Here is a 13,189-nt window from a genome sequence, read left to right on the forward strand (position 1 = left end):
CAGCTAGAATTCCTTTTTAGACAGGTTTCCATTTGGAAAAAAAAAGTTTTTCCTGAAACCTGCACATGTCTTAAGTCAAATGTTGCTTGAGACTCTACATTAAAAATATAAAAAAATACTTTTTCTAGAAAACCATCAACCCAATGCATAGTGATTACTAAGCTCTCCCTCTATTTTAAGCTTAGATGGTCAAACGTACAGAATTTAAAAACATTTTTAAAAGTATGCAGTAGTTTTCAATTATTCAAAAGGCACATTTATGATTTTTATAATGGCAGCAATTTACTGATTCTTCCTGCAGCTGGATTATTTTTTTATTAAGATTCAGTTTTAAATCTTAATAAAATCGCTAAGTACGAAACGAACTTTGCTAGAAAATTAATAAGTTTAAATTTCGGGGTGCCGGTGTTTTTGAAAAAAAGCCTATTACTAAGTATGTCGGGTTCGAATGCAGGGCCGCTGGATTCGAACCCGGGACCTTTACCTTGCAGTGATGAGCGCCGTGTCAACGCTCAAACCGTGCGGCCACCGACGCCCCCAACGTTTAAATTATATAATCAAAAATTATTTCAATATTATAACAACAAACTATGTCCAGGCTCTCCCGTCCATGGTAGAAGCTGGAAAGCGAGGACGGATAGTTCAGTCTAGCCTAGGCATTGGAAGGAAAACTAAAGAAAAAAATCCAGCTGAAAGCCAGTCAAATCAGATTTGTATCCACTTTGATTTTTAATAATATAAATTATTTCTGTTGTGTGGTCCATTTTCATTTATGGTTTTTGGTATTTTTCCTTTTGGTTATCAAGGTTTATTGTTTTAATGTTTCCCTTCCGGCCCATAGTATCTAATTATTCTTATATTGTTAGCTTGTAAGCAAAAGTTCATCCTTTTTTTGTTTTATTTTTTTTATATAACTTAATTCTTAATGAAATATATTTTTTATTTTTAAAGAAATAATATAGAGGTGTCCCTGTGCAATTGTGTTTCTAATTTATTTCCAATAAGATACCTTTGATTTTGAGGCAGATCACCGGCCTCAAAGTGGTAAAATCAAACCTTAAATCTTAAAAGACGGAATATAATCAATCATTCCTTAAAAGGACCCCTAAAAATGTTTTTGCCTGAAACCTGCACATGTCTCAAGTCTAATGTTGCTTTTGACTCTTCATTAAACATTAAAAAATACGTTTTCTTTTGGAAATTCAAAATTCTTCTTAATTACTGAGAAAATCTTTTAGGACTTCAGATGAGCACTTTTTTGCTGTCTTCCAGTGTTTTATTTTTTTCTATAAAAAAAAATCCGAAATCTGACTTTAAATAAATAATTTTTAGTAGAGTCTGTTCAAAATAGAAAATATAACTTTTGCTATCAAAGTGTATCGGCGTGAGTTCATACGATAAGGCATCCTCTATTAATTTAGAAATAATTTTATTCCACATAAAAAATCGTTCACATGGTTATGAATATTGAACAAATTTGACTTAATAAATAAAATATAAATCAGTCTTTAGACGACTAGAGTGTTGATGATTTTCGGAAGTTAGTTGGTCCGCCGGTGGTCTGAGCCGATGGTTGCGAAGTAGGTCCTCCGCCGCATTGAACAGTTTTTCTAGTTTTGATCATTTTCATGGAGTCCTTGGTGCTCGTCCTCCAGTAGACCTTTTCCAAGGCTTTCCCACCGACTACCAAACGACTACTCGATCCAACCAACATCTAAACAAACATTTTCAAACGTTTTAATCGTCCGTTCACTGTGCTAGGGTTCAAAGCAATTTTCCGGCCCACAGAAGAGGAGGAAATTTGATAAATGACGCTCATTTTTCATAAAGGGATTTATTAAATTCTATATTAAAAACTCGTGATTCTCAGATCGGAATATTGAATTCCACAAACATCGCCATAATACACCGTACGAAATAACCTGGATATTGAATTTCATTTATGGCGTTAAGCATACTTCTGCAAAGGTAATATGCACTATTGAGCTTAGCATATATCCGACACTGTTCCTCACAAATTATATTAAAATTAAAAAAGTAAATTTAAAACAAAATAAAATTATATAAACAAAAATCTCGGATGTATTCTTAAGTTTTTACACACAGTTAAAAAAATCACCAAGTCAATCAATCAAATATCACTGTTACCTTTTATTTTAAGTTTTCTTGATGGTCGTTTAAAGCTTGATGTGTTCATCTGCAGTACTATGAGATATGTGGATAGGCAATTGCAGAAATTTTATTTATATAATAAAAGTGGACGTCATCTGCCCCCTCTTTCTTCGGGGTATCATGCGCTTTCAGATTTGGCCCCCTGCGAATCCACTCATCACACAACAGCCACTCGATCACGTGCCCTTGCGCAATGTTTGTATTCAGGTTTCCCTTCGTTGATTCATTTAATTAATTTTTTATTATTATGTCTGAGGCTTTATTTATTAGTAAGTTGTTACGTTTAAACGAACGATACATACTAAACAGATCCCTAACGCGTTGAGCTACTAGTTTGGAAAAATAGCATTTGTCGTCCTTTGACTACTGGTAGGTATTTGTAAACAATAGTTTTAAAAATAAAATTACAAATTTTTAATGTAATTCATTACCTCTGTATAGACATTTTAAAATGAGGTCTGGTATAACTTAGGTTTTAGAAAAATATTTTCTTTATTATGCCAACGTTTCGATCTATATTGAGATCAACTTCAGGGCCTGGGATTTATAAACATCGTTTAAATTTTACAATACATGTAGGATGAGGAAAAAAATGAATTTATACAATGCTAGAAAATTTTAGATTAATAACACTTTGAGTGAGCACAAATACTTTAATTGAATCTATAAGTGTGTAGAGATTAGTGACCGTTAATCGATAGTTATTCAGATATCGTGAGATGCGGTCGGGTGTGATGTAGGATTCTGAAAAACATTTTCTTTATCGTGCCAACGTTTCGATCTTTTATTGAGATCATCTTCAGGGCCTGGGATTTACAAACAATGTTTACATTTAACAAATACATTTAGGATGTGGAAATGGGAATTTATACAATGCAAAATATATTTTATATTCAAACAAAGTATTTCTACTCACTCAAAGTGTGAGAAGTTTGACTTCTGTGTAATTGTGCTACCCTTGCGTGTCGTGTTGAGAGTGCCAGTGAGATTTTACTGTTTTATGTTTATATATGTTTGGTTTTGAAAGGGTGGGGAAGGAAGTCGGTATATAAAAGACAATTTTGTGTAAGGCGTCGACTTCTTTGAAGTGAAAAAAGCGAACAAAGGGGAACAATGTGTTGGTAATTGTTCGGCCAGATTATCCTTTCAGGATTATATATTGAAAGAGGGTAAATAGGAAAAGGAAAACTAAATTGTTGGAAAATTAGAATATGTGAAAAGTATTTGATGTGTGGAATGTAATGTAATGATATATGTATGTTATCTATATTGTATTTGATTAATGATATTGGCGTAGCTGCGACTGAGTTTACATATATCTGTTCTGTAATTGATGCTGTGTTTATCTCTGTTGATATAAACAATTTCTAAGAAATTACGTTTATATTTGTTTTGTTCTGTATGTAATATTTTTGGATTTTTGAAGTCAAAATTGTCAAAATGGTGGGTAGCGAGTGCTGTAGGATTTTGCTTGAGTTTTTTGCAATCATAGATACGTTGCTATACTCTCTTGTCCAGATATTCGGATGTAAGACCGATGTAAGTTGCCGGACAGTTTAAACAGCTGATCTTGTAGATTACGTCAGATTTATTTGTTATTGGTGTGTGATCTTTAACTTTGGAAAAAAGTGTTTGGATTGTTTTATAATTTTTGAAGGCTATTTTGAAGTTATCGGACGAGAGAAATGTGTTTAATTTATGTGATAGTCCTTGAATAAATGGTATGGAAATGTATGCTTGTTTGTTTGTATTTGATATGTTTAATGTAGTATTATTAGTAATAGTGGAATGTGTTAGTGTTGAGTTGTAGTTGTTGATTATTCTGTTAATTATGTGCTTAGGGTAGAGATTGTTATGGAGGATCTGTTTGTATATATTTATGTTCTTTTGGTGAAATGATTCATGGTTCAGGGTAATCATTCTGTGAAATAACCCTTTGGCCGTGTTTATTATTGTATGAAGAGGACGGTGTGATTTAAAGTTGAGGTAGCGATCTGTGTTTCTTGGTTTTTGGTACCAATGTGATTAATGTGCCATCTGGTTGTTTCATTACAAGTGCATCTAAAAATGAAACTCACCCACATATAAAATGACAAAATACCTAACCAACATACTCAACATCACCGATAACACATATAATGTAAATGATTCATTTCATTTCATTAATATATGAGCCATGGGTAGCAACCTAGGCCGGATACTGGCAGACATAATCATGACACATCTACTAAATACAGTCATACCACAACTTCCTTGCAGTTCCCACAGATCAAGTTCATACTACATTAGATACATTTAATAGCTCTCACCCACGCCTACAATTTACACATGAAATCGAAAACAACAAAACAATACCATTTTTAGATACACTTCTCACGATCTACAAATATTCATTGGCTAGCGGTCACTAATTACCACATATAATATAAAAATGTAAATAATATAAATTTAGAACTAAGTATTTCATACTCACAGAAAGTATTGTGCTAGTCTTGATGTGTCATATTTGTTTGTCGAACCACACTTTTTGTGAGTAAGAAATACTTGGTTCAACAATAAATGTATAAAGATTTAAATGTAATAGCATAAAAATAAATGAAACGTTCTAAAATAAATAAGAGGCGGGAAAAGTATAAATTAAATGTTCTGAGACAACAGAAAATTAACAATTCTCGGTGTTAAATTGGATAGCCAGGGGGCAATAAAAAACAAGGAGGAAAGGGTTCAGGCTCGCCGATTGGGGTAAGGTAAGAAATTCCAGAGGTTGCGGGAACGAGTGTAATACACAAAAAACAGATGAGGTGTTGAGTGAAATTGCTGTTGACGTTTCACACACACCAATACGACACCACAAGAATAGCACCATATTTTATGTGAGTATAAAACACTTGGTTCAAAGTTTATATTTACATCTGCATTGTATTTTTTCCAATTAAGGTAAGTTTTATAATTTACCCAAGATCTGAAGATGACCCGAATAAAGGTCGAAACGTTTGCAAAAAAATAAAAATCGTTTCTCTAAACCACCTCATTCTTGACTGCTCCTCACGAATCGAACAAAATTATTCTTAGGGCATACATTGCATTTTACCCAATATAGATTTTTGAAAGAGGTTCCTTACGTTTTAACATTTTATATTTTTTTGTACTAATGTTTTCGGTTTATTAGATGTTTTATTTCAGTATTCTCAGCACTATCGATGGTGGATGCAGGTACATTTGTTCTTTGGTATATTCACTTGTTACTTAGTGATAAAGGATATCAATGTTTTTTGAGAAGGCTCTTTATTTTTGTTTTGGTTTCTTCGTTGAACTTAGTGTTACTTAGTTTGATTGCTCTATCCATCAGATTACACACTCGGTTGTGTGAATTGTGAAATGTGATTCGGAAAGAGTGTGATGTTGACAAATGCACTGCTCTGCCTGTACTGGTGGGATTCTGATACCAATTCGTAACAAGCTGAGTGTCCTCTCCAGTGATCAATAAATCTAAAAAGAGCAATTCCCCATTTATTTCAGTTTCAAATATAAATTTCAATGATGGTTGGACCGAATTAAATGTGTTGACTATGATATTCAACTCTGCTTTTTACAATTAAAAAAAAGTCCTCTACATATTTTATAATGAATTTTATTGTTAAATCTTTGTAATTGAGTTCACCCAATCAATCAATTTATTCATACCGATGTCAGCTTAGGATATTTAAAGAGATTAAACTATGACATTCTGCTTCTTAACATGTAATACCGTTACATTAATAAAGTTTTGATGAAGAAAATGAAAAAAAACTATTCTTTTCATTTTGGAAAGTTTTCTTCAGAAGTATGATCTATGTAAATCAACAAATACTTTCAAAATCATCGATCATATACTTTTTAAGGAAGCTATACAAGAAATCTGAATCAATAAATTTGTACATATGTAATCTTTAGTAGTACTTCGACTTTCCAGGCAATGAGGCAATGTTGTGTACTAAAAAAGTCATAGTGGTCTATGGCTGGGGTTCATCCAATTTTGTTTTGTAACGAAGGGGGGATTGACAATCAACTCAACGATGTACTTCCGAGAAGTTAACAAAATTTGATCAAAAAGGGTGGTCCTGGTGAATGGGAAAGTTTCACGTCTTCGTCGCAATTTTTCAAACTTGGCTACGAATTTCTAACAAACCTTCTTATTTTACTGATCTATCATCCAAACTCTAACGTTCTTTTTTCTGGATTTAAACAACATTATTGGAGAAAAACCATTATAAAACAACAGCCAAATCTGCTGGCAAAATTATGAAAAATGGTAAATACATGAAATAAAATATATTGTTGTTCAGAAATATATAAATCGTTCATATATATTTTTTTAAATTTACTTATTTTTTGTTTAAAAAAAGAAAGAAGATATTTCATATGAGACTGCCTACATTCAAGCAACTAACGAATCTTCACAGACCCCCCCCCCACAATAAAATAATAGGGGTATGCACGATATTTGTGTTAACTCTGTTAAATCCTGTTAGATTGAGAAAAATGATGACGTAGACTTGTAAGAATCGGCTAGTTAACATTGCTCGATCTAACAGGCCAGCCGCAATGTTACTTGTTAGGTCGAAAATCGAGAAATGAAGTCACATTGGTGTCCGTTAGGGCGTAGGTAACAAACATGGCAGCCATGAATTTAACATTGATTTTTGTTTACACGTATTTTTATTATTAAAAAATCAGACTCATTAATTAAATCAAACATTTCTTTTTTCATTTTCTAACCTGTCCTTATACTATCATTGATAATAGATACATCCCATAAACTATAAAGTTGTAGGCTGTAATACGTTAGGATACAAGTTAGGTTTGTCGGCACGAATTGAAGCGAATTTTATATATTTTTATATTTTATAATTTTCCTTTTTTATTAACTTTTGGCATCTTACAATTTAACACAAAATAAAACCAAAACAAACAACAACAAGCCTTCTAGGACTGTTATAGCTTTATTTTTGGTTCTACCAATCGCCACGCGCAGCATTGCGGAAAAATTAACATTTAACATGCAAAGAAAAGAAGGGGGCGTTCACGATCTTACTGGACATTTCTCTATTCGAGTTAACAAGAGTTAACATCTTACAAACATCGTAAATACCCCTAATGTTTAAATTGTATTTATTTGTCTAAGTTTTTCTTTTTATATTTCTAAACTTTCTGGAAAAAACCGATTTAAAAAATCTTGGAAAAACAGTATCTCATCAATTTGAAAGGAAAACTATAGATAAAGGTCATTGTTTTGGTTAAACGTGTACTATGCTTATTCCACTAATTACAATATTCGTGTGAAATGTTTGTTAATTGAGAAATTCTTATTAAAATATGTTTGTAATTTGATCCTTACAGTTCGTCTTGGCCTACCTATGCTCACTGGATTGGTTAGTCAGGCGAGTTCGCCATTTTGCCATCTTGACTCTGCAGTGCATGCTCATCATGAAGATCATTATGGATGGAATTGCAGGTTCATCACCACGTAGACCACAGGATGACGTCTCGCGATAAAATTTGTCCGCTGTTCATCATTTGGTGAATAGGAACGAACAATATTTTCTTCCCTTTTCGCAACCTTCTCCGAAAACTACGCATATTTTTCATCTGTTCATTTACACATAAAATTCACTTTGTTGTAAGATCCAATAAAATCGCAAATAACCGAGGGTTTGTTAAAATTTTGAAGTTAGTAACCTAAGAAAAGTTGCCAAATATGAAATTTTCATCTATGGAGGTTTTATTGTCTATATAAATTAATTGCTATATTTATATGTGGACAATAAATCATTCTTATATATTTTGTTATCGTAAAAATATGGGTGTATATCAAATTGAAATGATATACTAATTTATTGGAGGGAACACGGCGCATTTCATTCTTTTCTTGGAAAATGAGAGAATAGAAAGGAGAAAATTAATTTGATTAATCAAAATTGAGGGTTGCCGCTCTTCAGGGCGAACGTTTGCACTTTTCACCACAAACAACAACCCTCCGTGAATATGTATGACGGGTGCAAATAATCGACCTTCGTTTCAACGCCCGTTTTGGTGTATGCCAGGCCACTTTTATCCAATCTGCCGCGGTCGGTTTGTTCGGGGACAAAGGTAAAAAAAAAAAAAAAAAAAAAAAAAAAAGACGATGAAAATGAAAATTTAGGGCGATGGGCATAAATGAAATCGAGCAATAATCCCGATCGGATTTAAAGGCGAAACCGTATGAATTGTTGAAAAGGGTTATAAACACCGGACCCTTCTTAATTTTTGAATGGAAGAATTTCCATAAACGATAAATACCCTTAATGTAAATTAACGTTTTTACCATTTTTGTTCACTAAGGGTATTCACGATCTTTGTGTTAACCCTGTTAACTCTGTTAGATCGAGAAAAATGATGACGCAGACTTATAAGAATTGGCTAGATAACATTGCTCGATCTAGCAGGCCAGGGCCAATGTTAGACGTCAGGTCGAAAATGTAGTCACATTGCTATCCGTTAGGGCGTAGGTAACCAACATGGCAGCCATGAATTTAACAGCTGTTTTTGTTACAAAAAACGTATTTTTATTCTTAAAAACGCATTAATTAAATCAGACCAATTATTTTGTTAATTTCTGATTTATCCTTGTACTCTCATTCATAATAGATACATCCCAGTATAAAGATATCGGCTGTTAGACGTTAGGATACGTTGGGCACTCTCAACACGACAGACAGGAATGACACATCTACACGGAAAACAAACACTTTGAGCCCTGAATATGATCTCAATAAAGATCGATAAAGGAAATGTTTTTCTAAAACCTACGTCACAACAGACCGCATGTCACGACTTCCAAATAATCGTTAGGATACAAGTTAGATATGTCTGCACAAATTGAAGCGTGTCATTTGTTAGTACTTTTCGAGTGCATAGATAGCATTTTGAATGAAAGAGTTGATTAATTTCGCTTACAATTTAATACAAAACAAAACCAAAACAAACAACAACAAGCTTTCAAGGATTGTTATAGCTTTATTTTTGGTCCTACACATCGCCACGCGTAGCAGTGCGGAAAAATTAACCTTTATCATGCTAAGAAAAGAAGGGGATGTTCACGATCTTCCTGGAAATTGTTTAATTCGAATTAACAGGAGTTAACATCTTATAAATATCGTGAATACCCCTACTGTTAAAAATTATTTTGATCGAGTCGATTGATCAGGTTCGATTTTGTCTGGTACGTTAGAAACTGGAAGTGTTACAACTGACGTGAATCAACCACTTTGAGCGCACGTCACCGTCGTAAACTATTTCGTGCGGATGGTTGGTGAATTGTTGGCAAGAATGATCGCTGCTGTTTGCCTCCAGGGCATTTTGGCAAATTAGCAATTCAGTTTTGCTTCGTCACCACTTGGAGTTCGCCGGAACGGCTTTGGTACCGATCATATCTCGACATTTCGCAACACCCTCCAAGGTATATTGTTGACTTCCTTAATTGCTCCCTTTGTTCTAACGAGCTGGCTTCACTCTGTTCAGAATGTCGGCTGTCTTATTGTACATCAAACTAATTTTTTTTTTCAGAAGTAAAGCGTGGCAACAGTAAAAACACCGGTGATTTTCTATCGTGATTATAGTGTATAATTAATTAATCTATGTGTAACGTATTGGTTGAAATGTAAAAAGTTAGTGTCACGAGCGTGATTCGTACCTTAATCATCGACCTTCGGCTGGGTTCGAATTCGGCTCGTGACTAACTTTTTCATTTCAACCAATACCTTGCATAAAAATTAATTAATTGAAAGATGTTATTTTGTCAGTCGGACAACGAAATATAATGGATAGTATACAATATTGTTTCTAACTTTAAATTTTCTATTTTTTAATATTTTTCCTTTCGTGAGATTATTGCCTGTTGTTTAATTTTCAGTAAATGGCGTTGTTTTCTTTCTTTATTTGAATTATTTTTAATGTCTTATTATGTTCGTTGTATGTCAATAAATTTAAAGGGGAATCAAAATTAAAGCATTGAGGTTGATAGTAAGTAAGCAGTAAGTACCTCATACACTCTTCATCAAAACATTTTGATAAATTTAATGTTATCGCAAAAATGGGTATTAATATCATGTGGGATTTAGTATTACAAAACAACAAAATATCAAATTATATAACAAGGAGACTATATTCAATCTGTTTGTTATTTGCATTCTGGTGTGCCATGACGCGTAGGCACACGGAGCTAGTTGTTTTAATAAAATAGTGTTTCGGATTTTTCTTTAAAAAAATGATTAAGACTTCAACCTTACGTCTACACTTTGAAATTGTACTGAAAATACTTAGTTAAAGTCCTCTCTATGCTCCTAAACAGATAGCCAAATGTAATTAAAAAGCATGATGTGGTAGTGAACATGGGTTCGGTTGAGGAATTAATTTATATGGTGTCTACAGGTCGAATAGAGTTTAAGGGCCTAGTTTAAGAAAACCTTAGAGGAATGAACACCCCCAATCCCATCATCACCTACGTGATTACCATAATTTTGTACTCCAGCTCGAATCCTATCCAAGCGAACTACAATGTCCAAAATCACCCTGAGCTTATTGAAGTCTCGTGTAAAAGACAAAATTGAATGAAGAAAAATGTACTCAGTGTACGTTCACGGTGAAAAAAACCATCTTGCCCTCCATTGTACATCAACAACGAAGAGATACTCGACGTCCAGTCAAATCAAATACTTAGGACTGTACCTAGACAGCAGATTGACGTGGAATCCCTCACAACTCTTAAGAAACAAGAACAAAAGATTTGGCCAAGTACGAAGACTTCTAGAACCAAAATCGGACTTAACCGTCACCACTAAACTAACATTTCACAAGACTTTATTGCGCCCACTTTGTACATAAAGAATAGAACTGTGGGGTTCTGCAAAGCCATCCGTCAAAGCTCCTTACTACGTCACTAACCACTAAATTTGAGATCATCAATCTGGAGACACATTTAAGATTGTTTAGCCCTGATGATGACCTTAAAATAGGTCGAAAGCTTGGTAGTAACAACTGAATTTACTTTCTTCTTCAAAACCAAACCTTGATCCAGAGTTATTCAGAAATCGTGAGATGCGGTCTGGTGTGATGAGGTTTCAGAAAAACATTTTCTTTATTGTGCCAACGTTTCGATCTTTATTGGGATCATCTACGGGGCCTGGGATTTACAGACATTGTTTACATTTAACAAATACATTTAGGATGTGGAAAAGTGAATTTATACAATGCAAAATATATTTTTTATATTCAATCAAAGTATTTCTACTCACATACTTTGATTGAATATAAAACATATATTTTGCATTATATAAAATCACTTTTCCACATCCTAAATGTATTTGTTAAATGTAAACAATGTTTGTAAATCCCAGGCCCTGAAGATGATCTCAATAAAGATCGAAACGTTGGCACGATAAAGAAAATGTTTTTCTGAAACCTACATCACACCAGACCGCATCTCACGATTTCTGAATAATTATCGATTAACGGCCACTAATCACCACACATTGATCCAGAGTATTCGTCACTGGCATGCGTCTGGTGGCATATATTATCTGGGTGCAGTACTGCATTAGTGTTAGTACTGTGACACATATGAAAAATATGTTCTGTGAACAAGCAATAACTAAATTATAGAAAAAATCCTTAGCGCAATGTCGCAACACTTGAAGAACTATTGCGTTGAGCTAGTATTGACTACCAAAATAAATTTCTGTATTGGATAAGTTTAACTCTATTCAATCCTCTATATAAAGCCCTAAATTAAATTAATATTAAAGACTAATTGTAAGTCATGTATGACAGATCAATTTAAACTTGAGATCGATAGCGAAATCAGGAGCGATTTGTTGTTTGTTATCTTACTTTACGTTCAGTATAGAAAAGTCTATTGTCCTGATTTTTGACGCATTCCAATTTTTCTGTTCTATTTCTTTTCAAAATGAATGAGTCCTAGAAAAATAATTTGTCTAGGTTATACAAATTACTTAAATTGAAAATTTCTGTTGTATATAAATCCGGGCTGTACATACTAGTTAAAGGCGTTTTCCTGCTACACACCAAAATCAATGTTCTGACTGAGGCGGTTATTTTCTAAAGAAACTTGACTGATCCGTTTGCCCAAATGGAACTTCTGAAATTATACGCCGGCCTCAAGACAAATTTGTAATAAAATTCAAAAAAGGAATGAAACCATGGAAGCGACCTCTGTCGGAAATTCGCGAGTAAACGAGTTTAACTCCTAAGTTACAACTCCTGGGCTAAGAAAAAAAGGATAGGAGACCTTTCAAGTTGATTGACCACGTAAAACCAACTTTGTTTTAAACTAACTCAATACAAGAGGTAGCAGTAACACAACCTCGTTTGGAAGGAGAAACAACTGCTTAGAGTACAATTCACTCATCCTTAAAAACAATCTCGTTACTGATTGCCCCGAAAATCACATCTTAATAGCTCCTATTTTATTATAAAATACTTTTGTTTATTTGTACCAAGATGATTTTTTTAATATAATTTAATTATTTAATGATTTTCAGTTTGTTACTTGGTTGTTTTAAGTTGAGGATGTTAATAAAAATACATACAGTGTGTGGTGATTAGTGACCGTTAATCGATAATTATTCAGAAATCGTGAGATGCGGTCTGGTGTGATGTAGGTTTCAGAAAAACATTTTCTTTATCGTGCCNGATGATCTCAATAAAGATCGAAACGTTGGCACGATAAAGAAAATGTTTTTCTGAAACCTACATCACACCAGACCGCATCTCACGATTTCTGAATAATAAAATATACAGTGTCTCACATATTTAATCGGTAATTCACTATAAGCACTAGGAATCTTTTTTATTATATGTTACATTTAATAATAATAATGCTTTATTGAACTTAAGAAAAGTTAGGGGGGACCGCGGTAGCCGCGTGGTTAGACACTCTGTTCATAGACGCGATCGTGGGTTCGATTCCCACGTCTCCTCT

The 13,189-nt window shown here is 33.6% G+C and overlaps 2 long non-coding RNA genes across 2 annotated transcripts; one reads left to right on the forward strand and one right to left on the reverse strand.

Moving 5' to 3' along the window:
- Window positions 1-1,410: 1,410 nt before the first annotated feature.
- Window positions 1,411-2,251, reverse strand: LOC106661988. Its single transcript, XR_001339804.2, has 2 exons — window positions 2,149-2,251; window positions 1,411-1,714 (listed from the first exon to the last, which is right to left on the reverse strand). It is a non-coding gene; the product is annotated as an uncharacterized LOC106661988 (long non-coding RNA).
- A 92-nt stretch (window positions 2,252-2,343) lies between these two features.
- Window positions 2,344-8,331, forward strand: LOC112128169. The gene is made up of 2 exons (XR_002910886.1): window positions 2,344-2,541; window positions 7,552-8,331. It is a non-coding gene; the product is annotated as an uncharacterized LOC112128169 (long non-coding RNA).
- The last annotated feature ends 4,858 nt before the right edge of the window (window positions 8,332-13,189 follow it).

The sequence above is a fragment of the Cimex lectularius genome, unplaced genomic scaffold, assembly GCF_000648675.2.
Source record: "Cimex lectularius strain Harlan isolate CLEC.00 unplaced genomic scaffold, Clec_2.1 scaffold57, whole genome shotgun sequence".
Taxonomy (NCBI): domain Eukaryota; kingdom Metazoa; phylum Arthropoda; class Insecta; order Hemiptera; family Cimicidae; genus Cimex; species Cimex lectularius.